Raw genomic sequence first — 16,689 nt, forward strand, 5'->3', positions numbered from 1 at the left:
GACTCGCAAAGCGATCCTACAATCTCGTTCTAACCGTCAGGTAGGAAACGCTCCACGTTTCCGACCAGGTACAAATTCCTCTGCTGTTAACAACGGTCAGCGAGGAACAAATTCTACATTCGTACCCGTAGGTACAAATATCTCCCCTGCTTCAAATGTTTCATCTGTACCTACTCCCCTCGCTGCTAACAATGTTCAGCGAGTTAATGGAGCTACCTATGCTGCTATTGCAGCGGGTAGAAATCAAAATACTAACCAACGTTCTAATGGAAATTTTGACAATTTTGACTTAGGAAGCATTACTGCCCCTAAAATGGAATTTTTACAGAATTCATTAATTGACATGATTTCTGATATGCTTAAATCTAACTCCATGTTTGATGCTATTCAAACTGGAGTAAAATTTGCTAATAATATTGTCATGACTTTAAAATTCAGTAATGGATTTTAAAGCTTTAAACATTTTAAATTGGAACGCTCGATCTCTTAAAGATAATGAAGACGAGCTATTTAATTTTTTGAGAGTTCATAACGTGCATATTGCCGTTATAACTGAAACGTTCCTTAAACCTGACCATAAGGTTAAGAAGGACGCAAATTACTTGATTTATAGAAATGATCGTCTTGATGGACCCTGTGGTGGCGTTGCCATCATTATTCATAGACGAATCAAGCATAAAATTCTTTCTTCATTTGAAACCAAAGTTTTTGAAACTTTGGGAGTTTCTGTTGAAACAAAATTTGGACAACTTACGTTTATAGCTGCCTATTTGCCATTCCAATGCGTAGGCCAGCAAAAGAATTTTCTCAAGGGTGACCTCCAGAAACTTACCCGTCATAGGTCTAAATTCTTCATTATTGGTGATTTTAATGCAAAACACCGCTCATGGAATAATGCTCAAAGCAATTCCAATGGTAATATTCTGTTTGATGATTGTTCTGCAGGTTATTACACTATTCAATATCCAAACAGCCCAACATGCTTTTCTTCTGCAAGAAATCCCTCAACTATTGATTTGGTCTTAACTGATTCATGTCATCTTTGTAGCCAATTGGTTACCCATGCTGACTTCGGTTCTGATCACCTTCCAGTAACTTTTGAAATATCCCAAGAAATAATTTCCAATCCCAACAGCTTTACTTTCAATTACCATAGGGCTGATTGGGAGCAATATCGAACATTTATGGAATATAACTTCGATCCAAACATTCCTTTGCAAACCAAAGATGAAATTAATTATGCTCTTGAATCTCTGACTACTTCTATAGTTGAAGCAAGAGCTGCCTCAGTACCAAAATGCGAGGTTAAATTCGATTCAATTATAATAGACGATGATCTTCAGCTCTTGATCCGTCTTAAAAATGTCCGTAGGAGACAATTTCAAAGAACACGCGATCCTGCCATGAAAGTTATCTGGCGGGATTTGCAAAAACAAATTAAAAAGCGATTCTCTGCCCTGAGGAACAAAACATTTGAAAATAATGTTTCTAAATTAGACCCGAGTTCCAAACCCTTTTGGAAACTCACAAAATTTTTGAAAAAACCTCGAAAGCCAATTCCAGCGCTTAAAGTAGGTGGTAAAATTTTGATCACAAATTTGGAAAAAGCTCAGAAACTTGCTAAGCAATTCGAGAGTTCCCATAATTTCAGTTTGGGTCTTACTAGTCCTATTGAGAATCAGGTTGCTCGGGATTTTCTGAATATTTTCTCTCGGGAAAATATTTTTGATGATTCCTGGGGTACTGATTTGGACGAAGTAAGGTCTATAAACAAAAAATTTCAAAATATGAAAGCTCCAGGTGATGATGGTATTTTCTATATCCTCATCAAAAAACTCCCAGAGAGTACCTTGTCTTTCCTGGTAAAATTATTTAACAGATGTTTCCATTTGGCATACTTTCCTGATAAATGGAAAAATGCAAAAGTTGTTCCAATTTTGAAGCCGGATAAAAATCCAGCTGAAGCTTCTAGCTACCGTCCAATAAGTTTGCTTTCTTCAATAAGTAAACTTTTTGAAAAAATAATTTTGAATAGAATGATGCTTCACATCAACACGAACTCAATTTTTGCAGATGAGCAGTTTGGATTTCGCCATGGGCATTCAACTACTCATCAACTCTTGAGAGTTACCAATTTAATTCGTTCAAACAAATCTGAAGGCCACTCAACTGGAGTTGCTCTTCTAGACATAGAAAAAGCATTCGACAGTGTTTGGCATGAAGGTTTGATTGCTAAATTGAAAAAGTTTAATTTTCCACTTTACATTATGAAATTAGTTCAAAATTATTTAACTGACAGAACTCTGCAGGTAAATTATCAAAATTCCAAATCTAATCGACTACCTGTTAGAGCAGGAGTTCCTCACGGTAGCATTCTTGGGCCTATATTGTATAACATTTTCACTTCGGACCTCCCTGATTTGCCTCAGGGTTGCCACAAATCTTTGTTCGCTGATGACACAGGCATTTCCGCTAAAGGAAGAAGTCTTCGTGTTATTTGCAGCAGACTTCAGAAAAGTTTAGATATTTTCTCTTCTTATTTACAAAAATGGAAGATTTCTCCCAACGCTTCCAAAACTCAACTTATAATATTTCCACATAAGCCCAGGGCTTCCTTTTTGAAACCTAGTAGTAGTCACATAGTCACTATGAACGGAGTTCCAATTTCCTGGTCAACCCAAGTGAAATATCTTGGATTAATACTTGACCATAAATTAACTTTTAAAGATCACATTGAGGGCATTCAAGCCAAATGTAACAAATATATAAAATGTTTGTATCCTCTTATAAACAGGAAATCCAAACTTTGCCTGACGAATAAACTTCTAATATTTAAACAAGTTTTTAGACCGGCCATGCTTTACGCTGTGCCAATATGGTCGAGTTGTTGCACTACCAGGAAAAAAGCACTTCAAAGGATTCAGAACAAAGTTCTGAAAATGATTTTGAAGTTGCCTCCCTGGTACAGTACTACCGAAGTACATAGAATTTCGAATGTTGAGACTTTAGCACAAATGTCCAACAAAATAATTAATAATTTCCGGCAAAAATCGTTACAATCCTCAATTGCAACGATTAATTCCCTTTATACTTAGATAAGATTTAGTTTTAGTTATTTAGTTTTAAGCTATCAATTGTTATACTGACATGCAGGTTTAAAAAACCTGTTTAAAATACTGAATTGCCAAGACAGGAACAATGTAAAAACACTTAGATATATATCATAACAATTAAGGCTGGTAAGTTACTGTAGTAACTGGAGCACCTAGGTTAAAAATGAAATGTAATTTATTTTGAATTTGGAACAAATAAAGAGTTAAAAAAAAAAAAAAGGGATTCCGTTAAGAGGTTCGACAAATCAAAAGGATTAATATCATCATAATAATGTCACAAAATCGTTAAACTCGCAGGCAATTGAAATACATAATACATAAAAGGGGATCTAATACAGACCTTGGGGCACTCCAACAAAAAATAATTATTAAGGGGAAGTTTACCGCCCCGAAAATAAAAAAAATATTTTCGACACGTTTTTATTTTTCTAAAAATATTGGGACAACATATCTAAAAATCCAAGAAAATCAGTTTCTTCCTTATATTATTGACAAAAATTACATCTAAAAATATTTTTGCTATCTCATCAAGAAAAAATATTGGACTCTCGACAAAACCGAAAAGACGAGTTTTGTGGTTTTTTGAGTCCAACTTTATGCCATGATGACTTAAAAAACTTTTTTTTTCACATGATTTTTTTTTTAAATTAGAAAAAATGTGACTTGTTCACATTTTGGTTATCTTTTTCTTATGTTTTTAGAAAAATCGAAACGTTATTATTTTTTCGGAGCGGTAAACTTCTCCTTAAGGAAAAGCTTACAACCAAAAAAAATTACGTTTTGATTTTTCTGAAAATATTGGGAAAAAATATATCAAAAAGTGTTTGATATTTTTTTAAAACAAATTAAGTGTAAAACATTGTTTTTCCATGTCATGTAATGTCACAAAGTTGGACTAAAAAATTCGCAAAAATTGACCTTTCGATTTTGTTTGGAGTCCAACGTTTTTTCATGATGAGATAAAGAACATATTGTTAAATGTAAATTTTCTCAGAAATCAAGAGAACAAAAATTGCCTTAAATTTATTTATTTATTTATTTATTTAACCACCATCGTTGACATTTTAGCCATACAGACTATTTATAGTGACTTAATCCTATTCTTAAAAACTGGTTTACTTATATTAAAATCAAAAACATCACACACATCATTAAACAGTCTGCAACATCTATCGAGAGGATTGTTATAACCGTAAGCAGTACGATGTCCGGGAGTCCACAGAAAGTAATAGTTGCGGAGACGGCGAGCTGGAGTGTGGAAATTGATGTTCCCGAGCAAACAACTGCAGTCAATATGATTACTAATCATGTCAAATATGAACATCCTCTGGATCCTCCTCGGCGATTTGTTAGTGTTTGCAGTCCAATAAGCGCACATCTATGCTCGTACGGAGGTAAGCTATCTGGATTTGTCCATGGCAGACGTCGTAATGCAAACTTTATAAACTGTTTCTGGATTCTCTCGATGCGCAGTACATGAACAGCATTATATGGAGCCCAAATTTGAACTCCATATTCAAGAACACTGCGTACCATAGAGCAGTACAGCGCTTTCAGGGCGTACACGTCGTCGAATTGTGCAGTATTGCGGTGCAAAAAGCCTAGCATGGAGTTGGCCTTTGCAACTGTCATGGATATGTGCTCGTTAAACCGTAGTTTGCTGTCCAAGATGAGCCCATGATCCTTAATGGCATTAACCCTTTCCAGCGGCGATTGATTCATAGAGTAATCAAAAATGATCGGAGAGTGAGAGCGGGTAAGGGTAATCACTTTGCATTTGGCAGCATTGGCTTGCATTCCATTCATCCGATACCAGGATGATAATCGCTCTATATCAGCTTGTAGTGCGCAACAATCCACGATCGATTTGATCACACGGTACAGCTTAAGATCATCCGCATATAGCAACTTACAGGAACTTAGCATATAAAGAATTTCATAGCGCCTCTCGAATGCTTCATGCTCCTTGTTCCGTATATGTTGCTGAACTGGCGGCAATACATTATACGCTAGAAACGATCGCCTCACTTGCACCAGATCATTATTTTATTTTTACGGATAGTCTCAGTTCTGTCGAGGCTATTCGCTCCATGAGGCCGGTAAAGCACTCCTCGTATTTTCTCATGAAAATACGAGAGCTTCTAAGTGCTTTATCTTTAAGATCTTTTGTCATCACCTTTGCATGGGTCCCATCTCATTGCTCGATTCCGGGCAATGAGAAGGCGGACTCGCTTGCAAAGGTGGGCGCTATGGAAGGCGATATTTACGATCGACAAATCGCCTACGACGAATTTTTCTTCATTTATCGTCAACAGTCACTCGCCAGCTGGCAAAATAAATGGAGTGAAGGGAGTTTGGGACGATGGTTATATTCAATCATCCCTAAGGTGTCGAAGTGTCCTTGGTTCAAGGGGTTGGATGTGGGTCGAGACTTCATTCGTATGATGTCTCGCCTCATGTCCAATCACTACTCGTTAAACGCTCACTTGTTCCGTGTTGAGCTGGGGGACAGTAATCTCTGTGAATGTGGACAAGGTTACCAGGACGCAGATCACATTATTTGGTCATGTGCTGAGCACCGTGGAGTCAGATCCGAGTTGTACGATTCCCTTCGGGCTCGAGGTAGACAACCTAATGTTCCAGTTCGGGATATTTTGGCTAGACGCGACTTGGAGTTTATGCAACTCATATATGTTTTCTTGAAGAATATTAACCATAGATTGTAAGATTGATTAACCTTGTGTTTAGTTTGTGTTTTAATGTGCGTGTGTTTTTTTTTTGTAGATTTGTTTCTGTAATAATTGTATAATAACAGAGTTGATATAACGTCGATAGGATTAAGTATATGTTTTAGAAATAGTGAAATTTTTTAATCATATTCCAAATCTCCTTTTCCCTCTCCCGATCCAAACAATTGTCATCCAATAACCTCGAGAAGACCGCGAGTAATCGGTTCCAATCCTTTAATTTTAGATTTAAGACATTCATAATGTATAAAGAAAATGATAACTTGGCTCTGTAAAGTTTATTCGATTGAGCCTGTACACATAAAGTAATTAACAAAAAAAAAAAAGGAACTTAGCATATCACACACGCCGTTAATAAACAGAACGAAAATGAGAAGTCCTTGGTGACTCCCTTGTGGAACCCCCGATGGTATATGGAATACCTCGGATCTGGAATCACGTACCTTAACGAAAGCCTTCCTGGATGATAAGTATGATTTCAACCAACAAACGATCCACGGTGGAAGACCAAGGCGGTTTAGCTTCATAATGGCTAGGTCGTGAGGGACTTTGTCAAAAGCCTTAGAGAAGTCGATGTAAACGGAGTCCACTTGCTGACGCTTCTCGATGCTACCTATAAGAGTGTTCGTGTAAGTCATCAAGTTAGAGACTGTCGAGCGCTTTTTCATGAATCCATGCTGAAACTCTGAGATTATGGGTTGAACTTCCGAGAACTTTGGCCAAGCAGTTCAGGATCGAGATAGGTCGGTAAGTTTCCCCTTTGTGCGAACTTCCAGGCATCCGGAAAAACGCCATCCTTAAGCGATCGATTGAAAATAGACATAACGGGAGTGGCCATCGATGCTGCACAGTTCTTGACGAAAGTTGGTGGAATCCGTTCCGGCCTGGACCTTTCGATGGATCGACTGAGCTAAGGGCTTTGAGAATAGCGTCTTGACTGAAGATGAGCTGCTGCAGGTGAATGTCGTATCTTAGTAGCTGATCAAAGTATTGCTGCAGTGGAGGAGTTTGATCGGGTTCGAAAACACTTCGGAAACACGGAAAAACTTTATGATATATTTACGTAGTTGAAAACAAAAATTTCTATGGGTGGCAAGCTTCCCTTTAATAACAGTCTATTGCGTTCTGTCAGACAAACAGCTTTCGAACCATCTATACACAGTGCTCGTAATTTCAAAGCGCTGGATTGTGCCACAAGGAGGACATTCCCAAATATCTCGATTGTAAACAGTTATTACAGTACACTGAAGCCTTTTTAGACGGCTTTTTAAGACAACAAATTCTAAGTGTTTTCTAACGAAAGACAAAACGCAAGCTTCAGCACTTCAGGTAGGTTCAGTGGACATCCATGGTGGGCCATATAGACGGTTACTGTCTGCGGCAAAATTGATCAGAAAGTCAACACCTTCCAGATGGTGGGCAATAAAGTTCAGAATTCTCTAAACGGGGTTCTTACGAATTTCCAGGAAATTGTATGGAAAATTTTCTACGCAGTGCGGTGTCTTCCAAAAACGCGATATACGTAGTTTCTGAATAACCCCCAAGCTACTGTCCGAAACGGAACTTTTAAAAGCGCTTCACAGAAAAAAATGAAAATTAGATTTATTTCCCTCGAGCCATTTCATTTAAAACCAGCTTTGATTTTTCTTTTTCCCTTGGCAAGAACAAGCTGCTGAATTGACAGATGTTAGCATCTGATTAAATGTTTCATCGTGTCAGTGCTGCCGGGTGGGGTTCGCCTTCATCGTCGTAAGGGCGCGGGGCCCTATAATTGAGTCATGTTGGAAATTTTTCTCCTAGCTGCAGCTATAGCTCTTCTAGCTGCTTCTCACAGTGAGGGAAAATTTCGGCAGCCGAAAAGCGAGGACAGTGAGGAAGACGCCACGGGAAGGGTGGTTGTTGCGTAGATACATACCAACCGCACCATCAGCACCACGAGCGCCGAGGCAACGACATCGACATCTTTTACGGGAGCTAAGCGATCGGCAAGAGCTAAAGCTTATGATTCCGCTGTAGGTAGTATGGGCAATTTTGTTGAGCTGGGTCTTTGATATTTGTGGGGTTGAGTTGTTGGTGCCCGGACAGATTTGAAACGAAGCCGATGGATGTTATACCGGTTGAATGGGAGAAAAGTGGATTTCACAGAAAAAGCCGATGCGGAATTCCTCAAGGTAATTCGGAGGGGGGGGGGGGGGGATTCATGATGATACCGTTCGATGATCTTAGGATGATGTGATGAAGCAAATTCAGTTGTTGAGGTAACATATTTACCATGTCGTCGCATAATCTGACCCGACAAGCCTCTACTAGATGACCGTAGTGCATCACTTATGTCGTTTTCGTTTTTGCGGTGTAGCTTCACCGGTGTTACACCGCCGTACACCTAAAAAAATCAGGATGAAGCTGAAGCTGTCAATGACTCGCGCTTATTGCTGCTTACACTACACCGGTGTAGTGTATAGTCGCTATATTCATAGTCTGGTGGATAGAATTTCGATCTATCAAAAAGCGGAACAAATTCAATATATTGTAGATCGACAGTTGAAAAGGCACTATCAACTTTTATAAACAGAACGTTGATTATTCTTTCCTCGCCAATCGAACGCAAATTACCGGCATCATCGGATAGGGGAAACTTTCCTCATTCAAAGTTGGAGTTAGTTTGCGTAGGCGAGCCTTGAGTCACGAGAAAAGAGCTTCCGAAGTTTTTTTTTCGCAATTACTGATGTGCTCTTTTCTGTTGTTGGTCATGATTTGCTCGATTGGTTCCGCTATTTGACAGCTCAATTGGTTCCCGAGATTCTATCCGCCAGACTATAAATATAGCGACTATAGTGTAGTGTAGTAAAAACGAAAACGACATTACATATCAATATAACTGGGATTGAACCCAGGCCTGCTGGGGTGTTGTGATTTATTTTATAAGTGCACAGCTTTGTCTCAGATGTCTTTTCGACTATAAGTGACGTTTTCGTGCTTCAATTTATTGTAAAATGTCGAATACGCCATTTTGAAAACAATTGCAATAATTACATGGGCGAACAAATGTGAATGATTGTCCATAGCAAATAATTATGCAAAGTTTCATACAAATCTGAGAAGGGCGAGTAAATAAAACTTGGCCTAGACCAGCTCTTTTAATCTAGGAACAAAGTGATTTACGATATTATTTTACAATATTTTTAGAAAAAAAAACAATGCGCAGGGCGACCAGTAAATTTTACAATTCACAGTATTTTTCCAAATTTTTCCGGTACCAATCTAAGCAATTTACCATCATTTTTCAGCAATTCAATGATCATTTTTTTCATGATCATCATTTATTTATTGAAACATTTTCAGTAGCAAAACTACAGGAAGCATTTTAAAGGTTTAATAAATGGGCCACTTTTAATATTCTAAAAGAAAACATTCATCTTAACGACAACGATCCATTATATACGTTGTACAATCATCCCATTAATTAAGGGTCAGCTATAAATACAGTGAACTCTCTACAACTCGATATTGAAGGGACCATCGAGTTATAGAATTATCACGCTATAGAATAACAATCCCATACAAAATTGCTATAACTGTGGCCATGAAATTCATTTCACTATGATTCTACAACTCGATATCGAGTTAGTGGATATCAAGAATTGACTGTACTTAGAAAAATCAATTTGTATGACTTTTTTAAGTTCCAGACCTCTAATTTTCAAAGCCTTATAATTTACCGAAAAACAGAATCATTTGGTCTCATCATAATGGCCTCAATGGGTCACTAGAGAAAATTGTAAATACCGAGCGGTTATTTATTATTCAAGTCCTGAATTAAGAAGTTATTTTAGAATTCTCGAACTTGATTACAAATGAGATCTAGGGAAAATTATGTTTATACTCTCTAGTCTGTAATAATATAAATCTTAAGAACATATGAAACATTTTCGAGATTTGTGACAAATAAAAACAATCAATCTGGATAGGACTCAAAATTATCCGAGATCCCAGATTTTGTCCTGAAAATTATAAAGGCCTCAAACTTGGAAGAATTCTCAGGGCTCTAAAAACTGAAGACTTTAGTTTAAAGAAATCTGCCGAGGATAACAATTTTTGAGAAAAATTTAAAAATAATTAGAGGGTCGATTCCAAAGAAATTCTAAGGATGTTTTCTGTAAAGAACTGGGAAAATTCAAAAGGAGTTTTGATTAGAACTCCAAGATAATTCTGAGATTAAGTCCTAAGAAGATGTTCTCCTTAGAATCCCAAGGATGAGGAAGCCCTGAGATGAATTCCAAGGGATTTCTGTGGAGAAAAAAGGAAGTTCTGAGTTGAATTTCTATGGTATTTTGAGGAGAGTTTTATGAGATTCACCAAGAGAATACAAGGCGAATTTTAGGGAGAATTTCAAGAAAAATCTGATCAGAATTAAAAATAATTATAAGCAGAATTTAAAAGGTATTTGAAGGATAATTAAATGTGAATATTGAGGAACATTCAGAAAAGAATTCTGAAGGAATTCCGACAAAAATATCAAAGAAATCACTTTTTGAAGGTAGATTAATTAAAAATTTAAGATAATTTAAAAGAATTTGTGAAAAGTTTCAAGAAAATATAAAAGAGAAATCCAAGAAATTTGTGGTGGTTTTGAGGTCTATGAAAATTTTGAGGAGAATATCAAAGGAATCTTACCCTCATAAAAGTTGCAAAGGAAGAAAGATTAAGAAATATTCCAAGGAAATTTTTAGGAGTCTGTTAAAGGAATTCGTAAGATAATTTCCAACAGAAGTTTCTGGTTAGTTTAAGGAGAATTCTGTGATATTCTGAAAATGTAATATTGATAAAAAGAATAATGTACCTACGTCCTACATCCCTAAAAATTAAAAATCAAACCTATAGTTAAGATGATTTTAGAAATAAAACTCCGGGTTTTTCCTCGGGTGCCTAACATATTATTCCCGGTTTGATATAAACACACATATTTCACCCCCCAAATACATGTTCTTTCCTTCTAGTATCGTTTCAAAAAGTAAAAAATTCTTGTGAACTTTTCGAGATTTCAAACTTCTTCTTTCTTCTTTTTCGCATATTAGCTTATTGTGTGCTCTCAACTTAGTGTTCTAAATGCACTTCCACAGTTATTAATTGAGAGCTTTCGATGCCAATACCAATGCATGAATTTGTATATTGCGTGGTAAGCACAATGATACTCTATGCCCAGGGAAGTCGAGAAAATTTCCAACCCGAAAGATTCCCTCGATCGGACCGGGAATCGAACCCGCCACCTCCGGCTTGGTAATACCGTGCCTTTACTGACTAGGTTATGAGGCCCCTAAGATTTCAGACTTCAAAAACCTTAAATTTTAATAATGGTCTTATTTTCAAGATTTCAGATTGAACAAAAACCGTAAATCTCGATTACTTTTTCGAAGGGACGTATCAGCTTTTGTAAACAATGCATTTGATCGTCGATTTGGCGTAACTGGTAGCTCGCCCACGCATACTAATGCTACCATCAGATAAGGGAAAAAGTTCCCTATCTGATTGTAGTGTTAGTATGCGTGGGCGAGCTACTAATTACGACAAATCGACGCTTCAAATGCGTTGTTTACAAAAGCTGATACGTCCCTTCGAAAAAGTTATCGAGAAATATAGAACTAAGATACAAATTTAGGATTCTGACACATTGAAGTATTGTTTGAGGAATTATTATGATGAGAATGCCAAATGAATTTTGAAGAGAATTGTAATCCTCTGCAATTTACTCTCTTTAGGAATACTGAGGACAATTCTGAAGGAATTGAACTGAGAACTTCCAGGCTTTTTGAGAAGAATTTAAAGAAAATTGTCAGGAGAACTAAAGGTGCATTCCAAGGCAATTCTAAAGAAACCTTCATTGGGATTGTAAGTAGAATTCCAGAGAATTCTAAAGCAACTCTGAAGGAATTTCGACAAACGTAGTGATACAATTCTGACACTACCCTTAATGATCACCTACGTTAATGAATCAAACAAACAATCAGAAAATTTTGAGGAGAGCTCCACTTGAACATGGAAAATAATTAAAAAAAAAAAACATAATTCTGAATAAAATAAAAAAATAAAAACTTTGTAGAATCCTGATGAATGTGTGCGTCTTAGTGGGCTAAGGTAGTGGAATTAAATGAAAATGACTAATCCTTCCCTTTTTCAATAAAGTTTGTAAAATTTTAAGCTAGTTTAAAGATAGTTTGGGCCTCCCTTAGATCATGCTGGAGGTGGCTGGGTTCGATTCCCGGTCCGGTCTAGGAATTTTCCGGGTTGGAAAATTTCTCGACTTCCCTGGGCATAGAAGTATGATTGGACTTGCCACACAATTATAGTAATGCAACAATGGTACAGGCTTCGAAATCTCTCAATTAATAACTGTGGAAGTGCATCTAGAACACTAAGTTGAGAGCACGCAATAAGATAATATGCTATAAGCAATAAACTTGAAATGCGAAGAGGAAGGCAGGAATGAAATAGTTTCAAGAATTTTCCGGTGTCCCTAGAGGAAATATTGAACATTATTTAAAAAAAATCAGAGGAGCGTTCCCCATAAGATTGTATAGAAATTTCCAATTCGGAGGAGAGTTTCATGAGAATTCCAAAGATAATTCCATAAAATCCTAAGAGATTCTCTAAACGCAATTTTGAGAAGAATTTCAAGATGTTTTTTTTTATCATGAGTAAAAATTACCCTGCAATTCTGAGGTAGAATCCACGGAAGTTTTGGAAGAATACGTTTTAAATTTTTTGGTGCATACCAAGGAATTTCTGTGGAATATTTCAAGAGAATTTTAAGAAACACTATGGAGAGAAATTAAAGCAAATTCTCGTGAGGAATTATAAAGAGTACGAAAATAAATGTAGACTGAATTTTCAGAATATTCTGGAGGAAATCCCTAAAACACAGAATTCCGGATCTGTTATAAAGAAGCTTTATAGGAAGTACTTGAGAGAATCAAACGCATTATTTTATTCTGCAAGAGCTGTAATCTCGATATTTGTGTTGCATTGGCCAAGAATAAAATGGAAGGGCAAAAGTCTAGATGAGGAGAGATGATTGATTTGTATAGCTGTATTTTACTGGCAATAGTTAAATCGTTTTTCAGTCGACACAGAATTCCATACTTCTTGGCAATTTTCTTGATGACATTGTCAATGTGAGAGTTGAACTTAAGATATTTAATCTCCCGAACGCGATCAATAGTCTCATCATCAATTACAACAGAGACGTTCTCATTTACTCGATTCCGCGAAATTACCATAAATTTAGTTTTACTTGTATTTAATTTTAACTGCTTATACTTCAACCATCTACTTAGAGAACGCAAATCTTTATTCAAGTGTAAAACTGCATCATCTAAATCCTTAGCTGCAATGAATAACACAATATCATCTGCAAAAAGATTAATGTCGCAAAATCGTAAAACACGTCGCACGTCATTAATATACATAATATAAATAACAGGGGCCCTAATACACTTCCCTGGGGCACTCCAAGGTTATTCCCCACGGGACTGGAAACAGAATCATTAAAAACAGTCCGTTGAGTTCTGTCAGACAAATAGCTTTCAAACCATTTATATGCAGTACTCGTAATTCCAAAGCGCTTGATTGATCTTAACAATAAGGGCCTAGAAATTGTTTCAAAAGCGCGTTCAAGAACAGCAACAATCGTATCTTTACACTCCAAGTTATTTGTCCACTTTGCTAATACCAAATTCAACGCGGTTTTACAAGAATGACCTTCCCGATATCCCGATTATTCCTGTATCAATAATCTATTACACTGGAGTCGCTTTTTACGCGGTTTTTTTTACACGGTTTTTTTTACGTGGTTTTTTTTTACGCGGATTTCGGAATTTACGCGGTTTTTTTTACGCGGATTCCGGAATTTACGCGGTTTTTTTTTACGCGGATTTTGGTTTTTTTTACGCGGATTTCAGAATTGACGCGGTATATCGCTTTTTACGCGGTTTTTTCTTACACGGTCTTTTTTTACGCGTTTTTTTTTACGCGGATTTCGGAATTTACGCGGTTTTTTTTTACGCGGATTCCGGAATTTACGCGGTTTTTTTTTACGCGGTTTTTTTTACGCGGGACGTATCACCCGCGTAAAAAGCGACTCCAGTGTACTATTTAAATACTCCAACAGCTGGCCTTTAACAACAAGTTCTAAAATTTTCTCTAATGTGTACAACATGTTAGTGGGACAAAACTCTTCGGCTTTAATCGTTCCAGCAACTTTTTGAATAGGGACCACTAAGGATTCCTCCAAATTTGTGGCACATGTCCAATTTACAATGATTCATTAATAAGGTCCAGCAAGATGTGGCCAATGACATGAAAGCAATCTTGAATAACTCTAGTAGATCCTACAACCAAATGAGCTAAAACTTTCAGAGAATGGTTTTCTCGTCTGAAGGCACAAATCTAGAGGTTGGCCTGTGGAAAATTAGAACTTTTATTGTTGTGGACGAGTCTAGTGTTGCATCAAGTTTGAACAAGGACTAAAATATGGTCGAGAAATACACGAATAAGTATGATTTGCTGCATTTTAGACACAAATTAAAAAAAACTGGGCGCTTATCTCAACAAATATAATTTCAAATATTCTGTAGCAAGATGATTTTTCGGGTTTCTCAAATTGTCGACTTTTTCCCGGTTTTCCTGGTAGAGTGTTGTCACCCTGATTCAACTACCCTTTTGGCAACCCTGTCTGCGATAACACCACCTGTTAGACGTGTGCCCATTCACGTTACGCAGGTTTTCCTCAACCTTCGATCAATATTTGCGAAGTTATCATCGAAGCCCCCATTATGACTCAAACAATGTAAAATAATTCCCAACCGATGCACAATTATTACAACTAGTAATATAATTACCTTATTTTCAAATCTGTCACGATTTCAGTAGGATTTTCCTTTCAGCTGGAATTCACACACTAACACAAGCGAAAGCGCGTACCTCCTGCTCAAAGACGACGCTAACAACAGCAACAACACAGCTATGCGTCGCTCTTGTTACGATCCAAAAAAAAACCTGCCAACAGAAGGAGTAGTCCGAACGACGACGTCGGACGGGTTTTTCACCTTTTCTTCTCGACTTTTTTTCACCTTTCACTCCTCTAAAGCACTGATGCACTTTCTGCCACTCTTTCACTCATTCACACTAACGCACTGCAAAACGAAATAAAACCGCTTTTTTCGATTTTCTCTCACCCCTTTCTTCTTAATCAAGATTTTCGTTGCTGTTGCTGCGCCTGCTGCTGCGATGAGCAATTTTATCAAACTGGTTTTGCTACTACTGCGGCTCGACAATCTCAGTGCCGACCGATAATTGCTCGCGTTTTATCTAAATGAAACAAAACCTAAAGCCGCGAAAAAAAATCAATTAGCGCTGGACAATTTCACCACCTGTGAAAATTTCCACGGCCCAGCACTCAGTTGTAGTAATAGCGGAAGGAAACAGAGCGAGCCTTCGGTCAGTGATCGCTATGAGGACGGGAAAAGCACATTTCCATACGCGAAGAACGAAAAAACCTACACACTTTTACCCACTCACGCAACTAACCAAACATTATGTTCACCCAACACTCGCTCTCTCCCTCGCTCTTCAAGAATAATCGATTTTCTTTTGCATAAACTTTTCATCGGATTTTCCGACCGTTCCTACACAGAACAGAGCCCACCACAAGGATCCTTCTTGCTTTCTTCACTCTCGCTCTTCTCTCGCCACCCGTGGAAAGATGTTGTGTGAAAATTCGTCTGATAACACTACACTCTCTGACGTTCTCGTTCTCGCACTCTCTTTCTCCGGAGTTTCACCACCCTCAGGGGAGCTTCTGAAATGTCACCTCACTGCTGGCTGCTCTTCTTGCTCTTGCTGACTGAGTGACGGAGGCCTGCTAGGTGATTGAATAACTGCTCCCGGACGCGATGATGACTTTTGACAGGTTCGATATTTTGCACCTCACTATCAAAAACAATCGATACCGAAAATTCACCAACCGCAATTTTAACTTGACCCTTAAAAAGCAATCATCGATCGAAAGCAGTAATCAAGACGAACCTCGACGAAAAGAACAACACTGCTTTTCCTCTAAAGCAAAATCAAAAAACGAATGCCTGCTCGCAATCTCCCCCACTCTGTAAAATTTCAAATGCTGCAGCTAACTTCACCACACTCACTCACTCTCTTGAGACACCACAAATCAAAACTGACTGGAACTTGAAGGAAAGGAAAAAAAAAAGTGAATTTAATCGGCTCGCTTCTCGGGCCGTCTACCTGCACCAAAATTGGATGCAGATTTCGACGCGGTTTTGTCGGGTGGAACTCGCGATGCTTGGTTCGTTGTTTCACCACACACTATTCTGGGGGACCGGTCGGTGCGTATTACTATTTATTATTACTGCGATGGCGATGATTTGAGAATGTGGAATTGAGAAACAAGGGAAAAAGTATAGTGTGTTGTGCTGGTCACACAAAAACGGCGGCGGGGACGTACGTGTAAACACGACCTACGGCTTTCACGTCACTTCTAACAGTGAAGGTGCTTGGCTGCCGCTCCGGCTAGCAGAGCGCCGATATCTCTTGCTCCACAGCGAGCACGAGCAGCTACGAGAGTGAGCTACTTGTGCAACCAATACCAACGCAAACAGCTGTAATCATACACACAAAAATAGCGACCTCAAGCGTGGAGAAGCGCGAAAGGCCTCCAAAAGTTACTTCAAAATAATATTTACTGTAACAATTATAAGCAATCAGATTTTTACCATCAACAAACTATGACAACCGGCTCAATTTTATTCTTCGCATGT

The 16,689-nt window shown here is 37.8% G+C and overlaps 1 protein-coding gene across 3 annotated transcripts in view; it reads right to left on the bottom strand.

Moving 5' to 3' along the window:
- Positions 1-16,455, bottom strand: part of Pka-R2 (cAMP-dependent protein kinase type II regulatory subunit) — a 369,683-nt gene extending 353,228 nt beyond the window's left edge. Inside the window, exons 1-3 of one of the 3 annotated variants that reach the window (XM_065231877.1) lie at positions 16,157-16,391; positions 16,064-16,098; positions 14,755-15,239 (exon numbers count right to left, since the gene is read on the bottom strand). The gene's annotated coding sequence lies outside the window, so the exon portion shown is untranslated. Of the gene's footprint in view, positions 1-14,754; positions 15,240-16,063 lie in introns of all 3 variants that reach the window. The other 2 variants (XM_065231879.1, XM_065231878.1) reach the window with 2 other exon arrangements.
- Positions 16,456-16,689: the final 234 nt, after the last annotated feature.

This window comes from Ochlerotatus camptorhynchus, unplaced genomic scaffold (assembly GCF_037179485.1).
Source record: "Ochlerotatus camptorhynchus isolate MF236.1 unplaced genomic scaffold, CSIRO-AGI_Acam_v1.1 ptg000361l, whole genome shotgun sequence".
In the NCBI taxonomy this organism is placed as follows: Eukaryota; Metazoa; Arthropoda; class Insecta; order Diptera; family Culicidae; genus Ochlerotatus; species Ochlerotatus camptorhynchus.